Genomic DNA, 16,245 nt, shown 5'->3' on the forward strand with positions numbered 1-16,245 from the left:
AAGGGGTGGATCTCCTTTCCCTCTGCAGGACACGAGATCCAATGTGAAAGAGAGAGAAGAGAAATTGCTCCTCCCCCAGGAGTTGGGCGGTGGCGACAGCTTTTCACCAGTGACAGGCTCCAAACAAGCGGGTTAGGTTGAAAGCCTCGTGGCATTTGGGGACATTTGCGTAGGAGTCCGATTCGCTTCGGCGGAGAAACAAGAAAATATATTTTTTTTTGTGGCATCGGTTCCATTTGATCTGTTTATTGACCACTGCAGATCTGACTTCATATGAGCATTTGAGAGAGGAAAATGAGCAAGGGCGGTTTGGGGCCCCTGGGGCCAGAGGGAGGGCCTGGTAAGCGTGTTGACCTGCTCAGACAGGGCACATTCAGAGAAATGAATTTCATCTGCGTTTCAGACAGGAAAGCAATGGAGACACGAGCAGCCAGAGAGCTGCAGAGAGACAGAGAGACATTTCAGAGTAATATTGATCCACGTTAATTAGATTCCTATCAAGTCTTAGGGGACTGCTGTTCCGGCAACACATTTTAGAGGGAGAAAATAGGCTCAGAGATACACCACTATATGAACTGAGTTAATTTCATTCCAAAGGCCCCCAGTACAAAACCTGATTTGATTATTCAGAGTATTTTTTGTGTCTAATTACAATTTCCCTCAAGATACTAGAAACTTTTCAATGAACCTAACTGACTTTGCATCCCTTTTAAAAAGGTTTCGTTTTTTTCTTCTGTGGTCAATCGTACTACATTTTGCTTTGCAGTGTGTGTAATTTCAATATAATGAATGTGTCCATTATTAAACAGTATTATGGCTGAATCTGTCCATGCAAATACAGTAGCCTATGTGTCTCTGTCCTCTGTCTGTTTTTTATAATGACATATTAAAAAGTATTTTTCCTTTCTTCCACAAATATTTGATCTCCTACTCTCTGCAAAAAAAAGTCTACTTCTAACAACAAACTGGCATTAATGAGTAACTTCAGCTTTTTTGATTGGAAATGCCTCTGCTACCTAAAGAAGAAGGACTTGCCTTTTAACCCCAGCTATGACCGGTGGGATTAGTCAGCTGGTGGTGGAGTGGTCGTCCTCCTCTGTAAACTCACTCATTGGTCCTGTAGTAATGTGTTCCTTCCCCTTCCCGCCCTCCTGGTCGTCCCTGTGTCATTTCCTGGCTGAGTTGTCAGGGAAGGGTTGTGTGGGGGGCTGAGGGGGTGTGTGTGTAGTTGGGTCCTGTTTAGAAGGCTCTGGCCTGACGTTCTGGGGGCACCCACCGGGTCACTGGTTTTCATGGGTGATCTGTTTGTCATAATGGCTTTTAAAAGGTCACGTGTTGATTTAAAATGAGTGATCGTTAAAAGTCTTTGCTCTGCCACTGCCAGGCCCACGCCCCTCCTCAGGTCATGTCCAATGGGGTGTAGGCCAATTTGTTATTGAGTGATGCATATAGAGCTCCACGAATACATGGATTACAGGGGAGTAGGTCGGGCAAATATATGGATAGATCTGAGCGCACTTAGAAAGGAAGCCTGGCTGATAGATCCAATTGAAGGATTGTAGCTAATATCACTGGTTGGTGTTTTGCTCGGTGTTTGTAATGCCTTATATGTTTAAGAGGGAACAGGATGGATTGGAGGAGGGGTTATCATACTGAAATTCCCCCTTGCTGCACTATAACTCACCGCCAGCCCCTCTCACAGTGTAGCAGTAACTCTGCATGGCATTATCCATGGGTTTAGAGCCATCTCCCTACACTCACCGTTATTAATCTCACACATCTTTTACACCGCTTCTCCTGCTCCTCGCTATCCCTCTCCTGCCCAGCCGCCAGGCTTCTCCGCCATCCCCACCGTCTCGGGAGACTCATACGTGTTACCTCGCCGATGCAGGCTCCGGCGGCCAGAGTGACACTCTATCATGACACGTACCTGCATTGTTCCACTCCAGCGCCACGCCCCCGGCCACTCCAGCCCCCCGCCCCAACCCCAGGCAGCTCACTGTATGGTGGCTATAATTGTTACCATAAATCCTGCTGCTCCCCTACGCCCCTGTCTTAACCGCCCATTACGCATGGTTCACTACGGCCCTTGTTGATTGCAACTGTCAGCCAGGCTAGATTTATGCACTAAGAGATAGGTAGCGGAGGGAGGAAGGGAGGGAGAAGAGGGTGATCAGGGGTAGGTGGGTTTATTGGGTGAGCCCACGCTTGACCCGCCCTCTTCCCTCTGCCCTCTCACCCCTGTCTCTCCACACACCCTCAGAGTAGGAGGACGTGGGTGAGATGAAGTCACTGTAGGTAGGCCCAGTCTCTGTCTGGTCTGTCCCTGTTGACGGAAGGGGAAACCCAGTGGATTGTTTTGTAGATGAGATCTGGTGCTTATCTCTCTGTCTGTCAGCGCTGGCTGAATGGGCATGGTAAGTGTTTGTGTTCTTGTGATTATGATCGCTCTCATTTTTACAAAGTCTCTCCTCTCAGGCTCCTCCCTCCCTCTCACCAGCATAACTCACGACAGGAAGCCTGTAACAAAGTAATCTGTACAGTACACCAACCCAGGTAGAGAGCTAGCTCCAGCCCATCACAGAGCCCATCACACTGCCGTCACAGCAGGGACCAGCTTATCCCCCCACTTCCACACACACCACTGAAATAACCCATTGTGTTCTGTCATCATACTTACCCACTACCCCGTGCTTCACAACCGCATACTGACACTTAGGTATTCACTGTAATCACTGATCATTGTGGCCCAGAGTCTTTTGTCCAGGTGGCACCATTACTGTGCAGTAGCAGAGGCTCAAAGGCCCACACACACACAGTCTGAGAGGTTCTAAGTTCTCCACAGGAGCAGCATTCATGGAATTACAGGAAAGACCCTGCCCCTGGCCTTACTGAGAGAGAGAGGGAGAGAGGAGATGGGAGGGAGGGAGGGAGGGAGGGAGGGGGAGGGAGGGAGGGAGGGAGGGAGGGAGGGCACAAACCAATCTACACTATAGCACTTATGGAATTAACCGGTTTCCCTTTTTTACGGCAACCAATCAATAGCTGCTCATTAATAATTCACAGGATCATAGGAGGGAACCAAAACTGTTGTAAATTGTAATTAGGTTTGATCATTAGAACTCAATTTATTAGAATTAACAGACAACATTATTCATCAACAAAAAAAGTATAAATATTCATGACGCAGGCATTTTATATATATATGAAAAATGTAGAATATAATTTTTGGGGAATTATGAAATAATTTTACATTTACATTTACATTTAAGTCATTTAGCAGACGCTCTTATCCAGAGCGACTTATAATTGATTGAATTGATTAAGGTGAAGTGAATGTAAATGTTTGTGTGCCTCTATCTGTCATGTTATGGATAGATGCTATGTTTGCATCTGTGTTTGTCTCAGCATGGAACCATGGAGGCATCAGCAGAACGTTGGCAGAACATTTGAAGCTATAGAACACCAGTCAGTCTTCTGCCATTCTTCATATGGCAGCCCCTTCATTTCTTCATCTCTTGAGAATAAACAGGTAACTGTTCAAATCAAATGGAAACACTTGAGTAAATGAGGGACACAAAGTATATTGAAAGCAGGTGCTTCCACACAGGTGTGGTTCTGAGTTAAATTATTTATATATATATATATTTATATATATATATATTTAAAAAAACTTGAATCATATGGAGCATTATTGATAGCCCTGTTGTATCCTTACCAATCATTCCAAATAAAATCATAGTTATACCCAACAATCCATTTATAGCAGTTGTGGCTAAAACAATGGCAGGGGTATTGGATTGGGAGGAAAATCACTGGCTTATGAGAGAGAGAGAAGAAAAAATAGATTGTTTATTACAATACAGAGACTGAAGCAAATTGGGGTCATCAAGTAGCCATGATGTGTATTGGAGACAATGGTACCAGATTAATACAGGGAGGAAAGACAAGTTTTGTTTAAAGAGGTGTCTTCAGTGCTGCATATGGGAAAGCCTGGGCCTCCAGCCATAGACAGCCGTCAATGGGCAGAGATAATTTGATGAATCCGTTTGCTCTCTCCTCCATAACCAGATTTCTTGTTCTCTGGCTTTATTTGGTCTCTCAGATGAAGTGAGCGTGGTGGAATTTGCTGCATTTTGTATTCACACGGGGTAGTCGACGTGACCGCAGGGCTGGGTGACTACAGAAACTGGAATCTCTTTCTCTCTTTCTTTCACTCTCACTGTTCGCCTCGCTCCCTCAAGCATCGTTTCTCCTCTTTGAGCGTGTTTCTCTCTATCTCTCTCAGTGTGGGGGTGTTCATGAGTGGTTGGGGAGAATGTCTGTGAGTGTGTGCACGTGTGCTTCATATGGAAATGTGCAATTGTCTTTGTGCAGATACATACGTACAGAAGAGGTTTTCAAAGCATATCAGTGTGTAGGTTTTATTTCACGTGTCGGTGTCTGGATGTGCATGTGATGGTGGCACAAATGGAATGGGAGCTAGTTACCACTGGGGAGCGACTTAAGGGCCTTTTATAGATATGGATATTGCAGGTTTACTGGACTGGAGCTACTGAGCTTACCGTCTCTCCCCCTCATCCTGACAGACATGTGCCTGCTAGGCCTCAGGGTCTGGCCGTGTGTGCGTTTATGTGCGTGTTGATGTGTGTGTTTGTGTGTCAGGGCGATATAGCGATAGCTGTTGCATCTCCGCTCACGTGCCTCCCTTTCAATTGCACAATCAGTCAGAGGAACCGTTCAGACTGTCTCCTCTTAATAAGGAGGCTTCCACCCCAATCCTCACAGATAGCCTGAGTAAATCAAACCGCTGAGGAGGAGAGGAGAGCTTCTTCAATCAGACTGGAGGAATTGAACCTGCCTGGTGGAAGATCTGCTAGTGGAGCCTCAACCCAATGAGAGGGGGGAGAGGGAGGGTGGGGGGAAAGGGAGGGAAACATAGGCCTGCTATGGTGATGACTACACTGAGAGAGGTGTGCAGCATCCATCCATCTGGCCGCTGCTGTCTTGTCTTTTCATGAGAGGCTGAAACTCCTCTAGTACCTCCGGTCCTCTACACACCGCAAGGCACAGTGCTGCCGCCGCTGTAAAATAACTCCCATTGTAATTCAATGAAAGGCAAGAGTTTTCATACACGTTGGCCTGTGTGTGCGTCCTCTGTGCTCCAGAACCTGTAATATGGTCCTCATGGCGAGCTGTGTGAGACGTAATATTAAATGGTTTTTGTATTCACACCTAGGGGCGGCCATTTCCTAGGCTTGTCAAACTAGGCCTCGGCCTCAGCCTCTGTGCTGTGCTGGTCAGTCCGCTGGTTCAGTTTCATGTCGGCAATTTGATGCGAGGGCTTCAGGTCACGTGCCCTGACCACCATAAGGGTTGAGGCGGAACGTGGGTCAGGGGATGGGAGAGGATAGGGGGCAGGTTTGGGGCCAAAGGGGAGGTCCTGGTATCCAGAGATAGCGGATGTGACCATCCTGGTCTTTTTGAGCTAAAGTGATGATTAAGGGATCATGCCCTTTAAATAGACAATCCTGTTTACCCAGTTTAGGGCCGCAATCAATCCGCCACTCCGCAGATTAATTGAGACGCTTCCGATTGATTTTTTTTCTTCCTCCTCTTCTTCTACCTTGCCCTCCTCCCAACATCTCCACACACTGCAAGACCAGGAGTCTGAGGGGAGGCAGCTGGGTTCAACCAACACAACATCCATATTCAGTTAGACTGATTGTGTAGTATAATATACAGTAGAATGCCTAGTATGCTCACAACTGCATTGTGGTATAGATATTGCTAGCTGTTGTACATATGTATATAATGGTGTTTTATATAGTATTTTATTAAAGTGCACTGACAAGTGGCTAAGTGATTCCAGCTGCATCAGAAACCAATAAGGTGTTGACTTCAACTTCTGGGTCAATTCATTGTGATGGTCATTAAATGTATTTGGATAAAACAGCTTCATTCTTACTGCTAAAACAAATGATGCAGGGAGTTGGTGTATCATTTAAACTTGAATTTGTTGGCAAATAATCATGTCTCATTCAACAGTAAATGAATCTGTCAATGTAGCAAATACGTCGACATGGCTTGTATTCAAGACAAGTGTATTTGCTCTGGAGTCTGAGGTGAGTTTACACAGCAGTACGCAGGAACAGTTATGGCAATGTATGACATATATACAGTAGAAGTCAAATATACCACTAACACTTATAATAAATACTACAGATCTACAAAGGAAATACGGGCATATGTTGTGTTTGGGTGGTGCAGTGAGGTGTTCGGTGTCATTGTGATACAAGGGGAGATTGTTTGGTATGGGACCTTTCAACATGTCTGTATCCAAGCGGTATTGTCTGTGAGAGAAAGACGAGAATGCCATTAGACATTCATGGGCAATCGATGTGTACTGTCTGTATTCCTACTGTAGCAGCAGGTGCAGAAATATGAGACGTCTCACAGACACACGTTAGCTACAATAGTTAATCCAACACTAAATGAGCCATAAAGCCAAAGTCATTATTTTACTCTCTGCCATCATCATCAAAACATTTCTCCAGTTTTGCTCATAATGAGAGGCACTGAGGCTAGCTAAGCTAGTTGCTAACTAGCTATAATGTTATACGTAATGTGCATTTTAGGTATAGCAAACACAGCTAGCTAAACTTAGCTAGCTTGGCTTGTAGTGGTACTATCAAGCCCCGTTATGGCCGAATTGATCACTAAATTGTACTGTACTGAACAACATTGCCTCATGTAAAAAATAAAGGTTATATTGCTAGCTAGCTCTTGTAGAGAATATAGATTTCCTACAGTTATCTTTCTCCCTCACTTGTGGCTATTTTAAGTTGTTCATTCCATTTCTCTTCTCTCATGGGGAAGAGAAATGTCATCCTATATGCCAGGTTAAAGTGAACTCTGTATATTCCCCTCCCTGTAAAGATCATCATTAGTGTCTGAGCTGTTATAGGCTGACAGTAGAGGCAACAGTTAATTAGGCCGGGAGGATGAACTCTATACACCATGTTTTTGACACGATGATAAGCGTCTCAAGATGGGAGATTTCTTCCTCTTATTTAATGGATCAAGGCAATGCAGGGAGGAGGGAGGCCACTTGAACTCACCCCGGTTAGTGTGTAATGCTGTGTGTGTGTGTGTGTGTGTGCGTATGTGCGTGCGTGCGTGTGTGTGTGTGTGTGCACACAAATATATAGTGCATGTGTGTGTAGTTGATTTGTCTAACTGTGTACTCTGCTGTACAGTAGAGGGAGGGGGAGGGAGGTGAACAGCTTGAGTGAACTCATCTCCAACATCAGTTCCTTCCTGAGAGTGAGACCGACGCTGTCTGTCTGTCTGTCTGTCTGTCTGTCTGTCTGTCTGTCTGTCTGTCTGTCTGTCTGTCTGTCTGTCTGTCTGTCTGTCTGTCTGTCTGTCTGTCTGTCTGTCTGTCTGTCTGTCTGTCTGTCTGTCTGTCTGTCTGTCTGTCTGTCTGTCAGGCTTCAGTACCATGCGTCAGCCCTTCCTGATGAATCTTTAAAGACCGTCTTCACTCTTCCCCCCTTCAGGGCAAACACATTCCCCATGTTAACCCCCATACACTTCCAATGAGTAAAAGAAACAACAAAAGGCTGAAAACAAGAAGATAAGGTATCACTTTTGGCAGTCCTCAGAGTTCTGACTCAGGAAGGCAGACGGATCAAGCTCTGCAAGGCTGCTCCAGTTTGGGGTTGACAGCTTACCCACAACTACTTCTCAGTGAATTTCCTCCAAATTGAGCGTATGATTTAGTAGGCAGCCATAGATAGAACATCTCCAAATCCCCTGCTTTGAATGTGATGAAACAATTGTAATGATGATACTAGTGGTAATGTTAATGACGCTATATGTAGCTTGCCTGACAGTAAAGCTATATTATATGTGACAGTTAATTTCCACTAGGACCAGATGACAGGTAGCCTAGTTGACATTGTGACGTAGTGACATTGACATGTTAAAGAATCCCCATGTAACCAATGCGCGTTCCTTACTGTCTTTAAGAATATCCTTGTTTCCAACAACGTCATTTACCTGTGACTGTATTCATGATACAGCACTGCCTCTTGTGCCTTATTGCGGAAATAGGAAGTTGAATATGTAACCTGTTTATACAGCATGAATAGTAAAGAACACTGGAGAGGCTTGAGGCCGGGCCAAACCTACAGCTATAATATACATGCATTATTACAAAGGATGTTACGGAATTCCGTGGCATTCTGCACCAGATAATATGTGAATATGTCGAAGCAAAAGAAGACACATTCATCATCTTTAGGGTTGTTCATTCATTATTAATAATAGGCATACAAGGCAAGACATACTGTATAATGAGGTCTGTGCATGTATGCTAGCAAGATGTATTCCAGCACAAGGAATGGTCTGTGCAGTGTGAGTTTGTGTGTGTGCAAACACAGGTATGTGGCTGTGTGGGTGTGTGTGTATGCGTGGGCATGTGTGTGTTTGAGGTATATAACAAACACAGGTATGTGGCTGTGTGGGTGTGTGTGTATGCGTGGGCATGTGTGTGTTTGAGGTATATAACAAACACAGGTGTGTGGCTGTGTGGGTGTGTGTGTATGCGTGGGCATGTGTGTGTTTGAGGTATATAACGGGTGTACATGTGTTATAGCCACGGCTACGTATGACGTATGTGTGAAAAGCATTTTAAATACTGATTCCTCAGATGAGACCTGCAGGTGCGCGTGCAGCAAGGTGCTTTGTGGAAGTGCCGCACTTCCTCCTTCTGTCTTGCGCTCTAATTTGATTACAGACTGATTAAACCCTCCCTAATGCATTCAGAGCTACGGCATGCTAATGTAATAAAATCACTTACAGCTAAAACGGGTTAGCTTAATTGGCAGGAGGAACGATGCTGGGATTTGCATTAAATTATTTATTTGCTTAGCAGACGCCCTTATGCAGGGCAACTCTCAATTCCATTATACACATTAGCCATTTGCACAGCCAATTTAGTGTGAGCACCTCGTTCAAGGATAGAACAAGTGTCGAACCAACGAACGAAAGCCACCCCACCCCCCCCCCCATGGCCATTTGCATGTTCTGCAAGCCCATGAGAACAGGAAGTGACATGTGTCATGTGAGACCCTTGGCCTTACTTGACCCTAGATGGGCGTTTTACACTTGGACTGTGACATGTCTGACCAGTGTCCGGAGTCAGGCGTAAACAGCTCACAGGACATTAGCCGGTCGTCTGGTCCCAGTCAGATGTCCCAGTCAGTCCAGTGAAAGTCAAGTGTAATTGATCTGCTGCATTACAGCTGGGACCTACCAGATGGTGCCGTGTCCGTTCATTCGTTGCTACGTTCATTCACGCATTTATGCGAGCATGTCCGTCCAAGAAGAAAAGAGAGGAGTGTGTGTTGTGTGATGTGTGTTTTGTATGGGGATCAGTGGAAAATTCCATGGCAGGCTAAGCTGGGGTCACCAGCCCCACTTCTCCCACCTGTTAGCTAATCCATAATGTCAGTCTGTAGACACGATCCCACTCACTCCTATAGCCTAATGGGTAATGTAGTTACCAGTCCATGTGATACATGGAGCAACATAAACACACCGCTGATCAGACTCAGTCCCTTGGGGCTAAAATGACTGATTGCGTCTTTGGGAGTTGGCACGTGAAAGGCCCAGGTAAAACATTTTTTAAATATCTATCACCATAACTAACATACCAAACATTGTTTCTGTATTACAGTATAGTAGCTATCATGGCTAAGAGGACAGATGGAAATTAGAATGTTGTGTTGCTTCTCCACCATGTGTTTTCACTGAGGCTTATTTTTGGGTCTGCATATTCAAATTGCCTTACGTTTCAGTGTGTTTCACCCAGTTACAGAGCTGGCTAGCTGGCTGGCTGGCTGGCTGACTGGCTGGCTGGCTGCCACAAAAGCTTTTGATTGAGATTGAACTCACACATCCATTTCCTCTAATATAAATCAATACTCTCCAAAACTGCCACAACACACTTTTGATACTATTACTCAATGGGGTCTGGACTCTAGTGAAATGTTCCAAAGTTGACACATTTGGTATGGCGACAGATTCGTCAGTTGGTGAAATCCCCACCAACAAATCACTTAATAACCACTCAGACTTAATCGTATTACCTTGCTAAGTAAAAAGTTTGGGATTTCTTTCTGCCCATGTTTATATATACGCTCCCAAGTTGAATACATCCACCATTGTCCAGTGCCATTACCCAGTCCTTTACGCTCTCTAATTTTACAGGGCTATTTCAACTCTGGTGAGGGTTAGATGGCTGTATTGGTTTCAAGAGCTTGAGAAAAGAGAGGCTTTGAGGGTGAAACAGTTCACCAAATGACCACATTTAGGATCCCCAACCTCTCCAAATGGTTTTCTTTTCTCTTGTTTTTGTCTCCCGGCAGCCGCAACAACAGTATTGTTTGCATTAAGGGTCTGGCTGGAGTAAATGGAGCTGTTTTCAATTAGTTTTCAAAGTGCTTATCCCATTAAAGGTAATGACTTATTGATTTAACGACAGTGGCGCTTTTGGTGTGAAACGCTCTGCTATTATGACTCTCTCCTCTGTTGTTTGAAAAGGGCCAGCGACGTCGAGCACCCGGTGAAAACCTTCACTCTCCTGCCTCCCCCCCTCTCTTGGCTGAGATGCCGCTGCGCTGGCTTGTTGTTTTTGCGTCAGTCTTCGGGTCATTATTGAATGGCATAAGTAACTCAGTGCTCGCGGAGCCGGAGCAGGTGATTTTTCTTTTCCTGGCCTTATGCCATGGGTGTCAGTCGGGATCCAGGAGCCACAGTAGAGGTGAGAGCGTCTGATGTCATTGACAATGTTCCTGTGCGTCCCGCAAACCGCAGTGCAGAGGAAGCGATGGAGGGCCCCATACAAGCTAATGTGCCCGCTGTCTCCCTGTGGGTTCCACTTTGCCATGCAGCCATATGGTCATGTTCCTCCCTTCAGTAATCCCTCACTGGTGTCAACATCCAACCCAGGAGGGCCACGCTTTTGTGTCTGGTTCTGTTCCTCTCTCTCTCTCTCTCTCTCTCCCTCTCCTTATGTCTTTCCTCTTCTTCCTGTCGTTTGGAATTCACTCCATTTATTTCATTTCAATTCCTTGTTTCTGTCTCACTCTTTTACCAAGTTAAAGGCTGATATTGTATTTTTAAACTGTAGTAGGATTATCAGGAATTTAGGCTATGTGGGTTAACGTAGGTCCCTTTCAGTTGGTCACTCGGTATAAGATACTATGGGGAGTCACCTAAAGAAAATTGAAATCACACCCTCAGAAGCCCCGCCTTCCTGGCTATAATACTGGGGGTCCTATCCATTTCCTAAATTATTTTCTTTTCAGCCCACGAAGACTACGAGATTCGGTTCCGACTTAGGTGTCTGTTAGTGGGGAGACAGTATTCGTCCCCTAGATGTTGCGAATTTGGGGTTTTGGTATCTGTGTTAGCTAAAAACTACTTTCTGCTCTGCTTGTGTAGCCAGTGCTTCCTTGCTTGAGTAAGATGGCCAGTGGTAAGAGAAAGTTCAGAAAGGCTTACCAGCTGAATTTGAACCTCCGACCGTGCCCTAGGGCATGTGTTTTCACAATGAAAATGAAACAGGAGTGCTGTGCTGTTTGTCTGGGGTGGAAACACACTCAGGAGGCTTTGGCTCAGACCAGTTTGTGTGACCATTGTCTCCGGCTTGGCTCAACTTCCATTGGGCTGACTTTGTGAGAAAGATCAGGGCTGCTAGTGAAGGGTCTTCCCAAGTGAGTGAGGCTCAATGCCTTTTTAATGGTGTTCAGAGTCCGGATTCCGGGGGTTTGATATACGGTCACTGGTTGGCTCTGGAGGGTTTTCAGAGTGTGAATCGGATGACATGAATCTGGGGCTTTGGATTCGGTGAGGGAGAGTGAGGGTGGTTAATGCACCTTTAATGGATCTGTGTCATAGGGCTGCAGATCACCTGGGGGTGGATTGGCTGTCTTCTCCTCTACCTCTGTCCATGCAGCGTTGAAGCGTTGCTTACCCCTGTTTAAAGAGTTCTCAAATGAGTTAAAGGCGACCTGGAATTCCCCTAATTCAGCCAGGCTGATGCTACCAGTTAATGAATGAAGAGGGTAGGGAGGAGGCAGGGATTGTTTTGAAAACTCTGCCGATGGATCGAAAGCTGGCGAGTTACTTAGCTCCAGAAGCTAGGGGTTTATCCTCAAATGTGATTACGACTATACAGTCTGATTTCAGCCATCTCGGCCTTTCATGTACAGATTGATGGCTCTACCCCGGGGTCTCATCCTCTGGTTGTGCGGTTCTTAAAAGGCGTGCATCGGCTCACAGTGTCTAAGCCTATGGCACCAACCTGGGACCTGGCTTTGGTCCTGGACGCCTCTGTTTAAAGTCTGTGGACCTGAAGGTCCTTTCCTACAAGACTGCATCTGCTAAGCGCATTAGGGATCAGCATGTGCAGTTTGGAGTTTGTATGGCTTGTGTCCAGCGCTTTACACATGTATATGGATAGAACCAAGGATATCCTTGCTTTATTATTATTATTATTTATATACAATAATATAAATGTTACCCCATTTTTCTCCCCAATTTCATGATATCCAATTAGTAGTTACAATGATGTCTAATCGCTGCAACTCCCCTACGAACTCGGGAGAAGCGAAGGTCGAATGTCATGCGTTCTCAGGAAACGCAACCCTGCCAAGCCGCACTGCTTCTTGACACACTGCTCTCTTAACCTTTAAGCCACCTGCACCAATGTGTCGGGGAGGGAACACTGTCCAACTTACGGCGGAACACTTCCCTAACCCCGGCCGACGCTGGGCCAATTGTGTGTCGCCCCATGGGTCACCCGGTCACGGCCGGCTGTGACCCAGCCTGGGATCGAAACTCGAAGCTGTAGGGGCGCCTCAGCACTGTGTTGCAGTGCCTTAGACCGCTGCTCCACTCAGAAGCCCTGTAGGGGCGCCTCAGCACTGGGTTGCAGTGCCTTAGACCGCTGCTCCACTCAGGAGCCCTGTAGGGGCGCCTCAGCACTGTGATGCAGTGCCTTAGACCGCTGCACCACTCAGGAGCCATGTAGGGGCGCCTCAGCTCTGTGTTGCATTGCCTTAGACCGCTGCAGCACTCTCAGCACTGTGATGCATTGCCTTAGACCGCTGCACCACTCAGGGGCCCTGTAGGGGCATCTCAGCACTGTGTTGCAGTGCCTTAGACCGCTGCACCAATCAGGGGCCCTGTATGGGCACCTCAGCACTGTGTTGCAGTGCCTTAGACCGCTGCACCAATCAGGGGCCCTGTAGGGGCGCTTTCTAAGCAGCACCTTTCTCATTGGATTGTGGAGGCCTTCTCTCTGGAGTATGACAGCAAAGGAAAAGGGTTTCCTAGCGATGTGCGTGTTCACTCCTCTAGGGGTATGGCGGCTGCTTGGGCATTGTTCAGGGGCATGATGATTGATGATATCTATGCTGCAGCGAGTTGGGGTTCCCCACATACCTTTGAGGTTTTATCTCTTGGATGTATCTGCTCCCAGTGTGACTCGTTGTTTTATGGCTGGGTCTGGGAGTGGGTGTCAGGCTGCGCGCAGGTTGTGCATTTATCCGCAGCGCACAAGTACACCATTTCCAGGTTACTGCAGGTTTCCTGTGGATTTGAGCCTCGACTGCTGTCATCAACTCTGGTCGATGCTATGCAGTACGCACTGGCGTACCGGACACACCCGCAGCCCCCTGCAAGGTGGTGTGCCCACGAGTTCTGGGGACCCATCCGCCTGTCATCCATGACTATTATTTATTATTTTGACAAAAATGAATTCAGAAACCTTTTTAATTTCTATCTGTACTAGGAATCTAAGTGTTCGTTTCTTGTGCTTCAGGAATGTGACTGAGAACGTGTAAAAGAAAAAAGAAGCTGATTGAAAGTATAAGGGGATATCAGTGAAAACATGCTGTGGTCAAGGCTACAGCAGCTCCAGTGCAATGAGTGATGCTTATTCAGGTATTCAAAAACACATTCAGACCGAGACTCTAATGCTTCTATGGTTCTTTATGACCAGACAGTTACAGGGATGGTAGAAACTGCTTGATTGCTGTAGCAACATCAGGGAAACTGGGCAGAAGGGAGTTGTGATTCAAATACAGCAGTTCTGTAACATCTTTAATTGAGCCTCTCATTCTCCTTAATTGCCGGCTTCAACATGGTACGGAAAGAGATGATCTGTATAGGAACCTCTGGGGACAGGTCGTCTGGATACAGGACGGCCGATAAATTGGCAGATGCGAACAGATTATCATCTTTAGCAGACAACAGTTCTTGAGGGCTTGAACAAAAACAGTTGATTTGTGATTTCGTTCATACTTGTGAACCGGTGTTTGAGGTGTGTGGTTGCAATATCAACAGTCCCTTATCTCTGGTATATCTTGGTATTCAAGACTGTTTAATCCCTAAGAGCCTATTGACGCACACGTGTGTCGCTCTAAGTAAAATATTTTAACAATCCCCATCAGAATGTGTCAGTTTAAGCTAGATTGGACGGTGACCCGAGCTACAGCGGTCATGAGACGTCCAGAAAATCGGTCTTCTCACGAAAAAGTCTGTAGCATCAGAATGGTTGAGTCTACAAACTATTATGGCCACTCTACGACCCCCACGGGACTTGTCTGAAGTCGGTAACGTTGATGTGCCCATTTCTGTCTACCTCCTGAACCGTTTGAACTACATGACCTCACTATGGGAAGGGGAGACTCTCACAAACATGATGGTGTTCTCTGTTTTGCTCTACGACCCCCACAAGTGTCACAAGTCTCATCTGAAGGTAACCCATAATAACCAATGGAAGTATGGAGATAGTTTTGTGCCACACAAAATATGGTGTTAAATATGTGTAAAAAAAACTTTCTTATATCTCCTAGATATAGGAAAGACTCTGCAAAACCTTATTCCTTATGATTTATTTATTTTCCACCAGGCTACCGCTGGGTAGGAGCGTTGGGCCAGTAACCGAAAGGTTGCTGGACCAAGCTGACAAGGTAAAAATCTGTCGTTCTGCCCTTGAGCAAGGCAGTGAACCCACTGTTCCCCAGGCGCCGATGACGTGGATGTCGATTAAGGCAGCCCCCCGCACCTCTCTGATTAAGAGGGGTTGGGTTTCAGTTGAATGCATTCAGTTGTGCAGCTGACTAGGTATCCTCTTTCCCTTATTCAATGTGTTTCTACAGGCCATAGTAGTACAGGCCAAATTCAATATTTGATCAAATCATTTTGTAATTTTGGGGGGAATACCTAAATGGGTCCTAATATTCTAAATCAAATAGCTAAATGATCCATGGTATGACCAACTTAAAACAATTCCAAATCAATTCCAATTTTATTGGTCACATACACATGGTTAGCAGATGTTAATACGAGTGTAGCAAAATGATTGTGCTTCTAGTTCCGACCATACAGTAATATCTAACAAGTAATCTAACAATTTCACAACAACTACCTTATACACACAAGTGTAAGGAATGAGTCAGAATAGCAATGGCCGAACAGCAGAGGCAAGATGCAGTAGATGGTATAGAGTAGAGTATATACATATGAGATGAGTAATGGGTATTGAAACATGATATAAAGTGGCATTGTTTAAAGTGACTAGTGATACATTTATTACATCCAATTCTTTATTATTAAAGTGGCTAGAGATTTGAGTCAGTATGTTGGCAACAGCCACTCAATGTTAGTGATGGCTGTTTATGTTAGCTTAGCTTATATTTATTTTACAATCTGCAATGTTTGAATTTCCAAATTTAATTACTCAAAAAAACAAGCCAGCAGTCTAAAAATGTCTGAATTGCGACACTGACACTGTGTATAGCATAGAAATGTTGTAATCTCAACACCATGGACAGCGATTGGGGGGCCCTAACTTTGACCTTGAAGAGGGGTCCAGAGAAACTATGTTGCACCTGTGTGCTTTACCAAGTCGCGACAGGTGTTCTATTGTGTTTGACTTGCTGTTCCTTTTACAAGTTCTGACATTTCAGGCTTGCAAGGTAAATATTGTTCTTGGAACTATGGACTTGGGCTGCAGTGACAGCGTGTCAGTGTGCATAGCCAAGTTGCAGCAGGCTGTGGTTCCCTGTATGGGGCTCTGACAGTTCAGGCTTCCTGGTTAAGTATTATGGAGAAAGTTTGATTCTGTAACCCCTCTTTGCAGCCGGTGGAACCTGTGTGTGCTTG

General features: G+C 45.6%; 1 protein-coding gene across 6 annotated transcripts in view; it reads left to right on the forward strand.

The window, feature by feature from the left end:
• Window positions 1-16,245, forward strand: part of LOC124000085 (RNA binding protein fox-1 homolog 3-like) — a 458,756-nt gene that overhangs the window by 236,742 nt on the left and 205,769 nt on the right. The window lies entirely within an intron of this gene.

Source organism: Oncorhynchus gorbuscha, linkage group LG16 (genome assembly GCF_021184085.1).
Source record: "Oncorhynchus gorbuscha isolate QuinsamMale2020 ecotype Even-year linkage group LG16, OgorEven_v1.0, whole genome shotgun sequence".
In the NCBI taxonomy this organism is placed as follows: domain Eukaryota; kingdom Metazoa; phylum Chordata; class Actinopteri; order Salmoniformes; family Salmonidae; genus Oncorhynchus; species Oncorhynchus gorbuscha.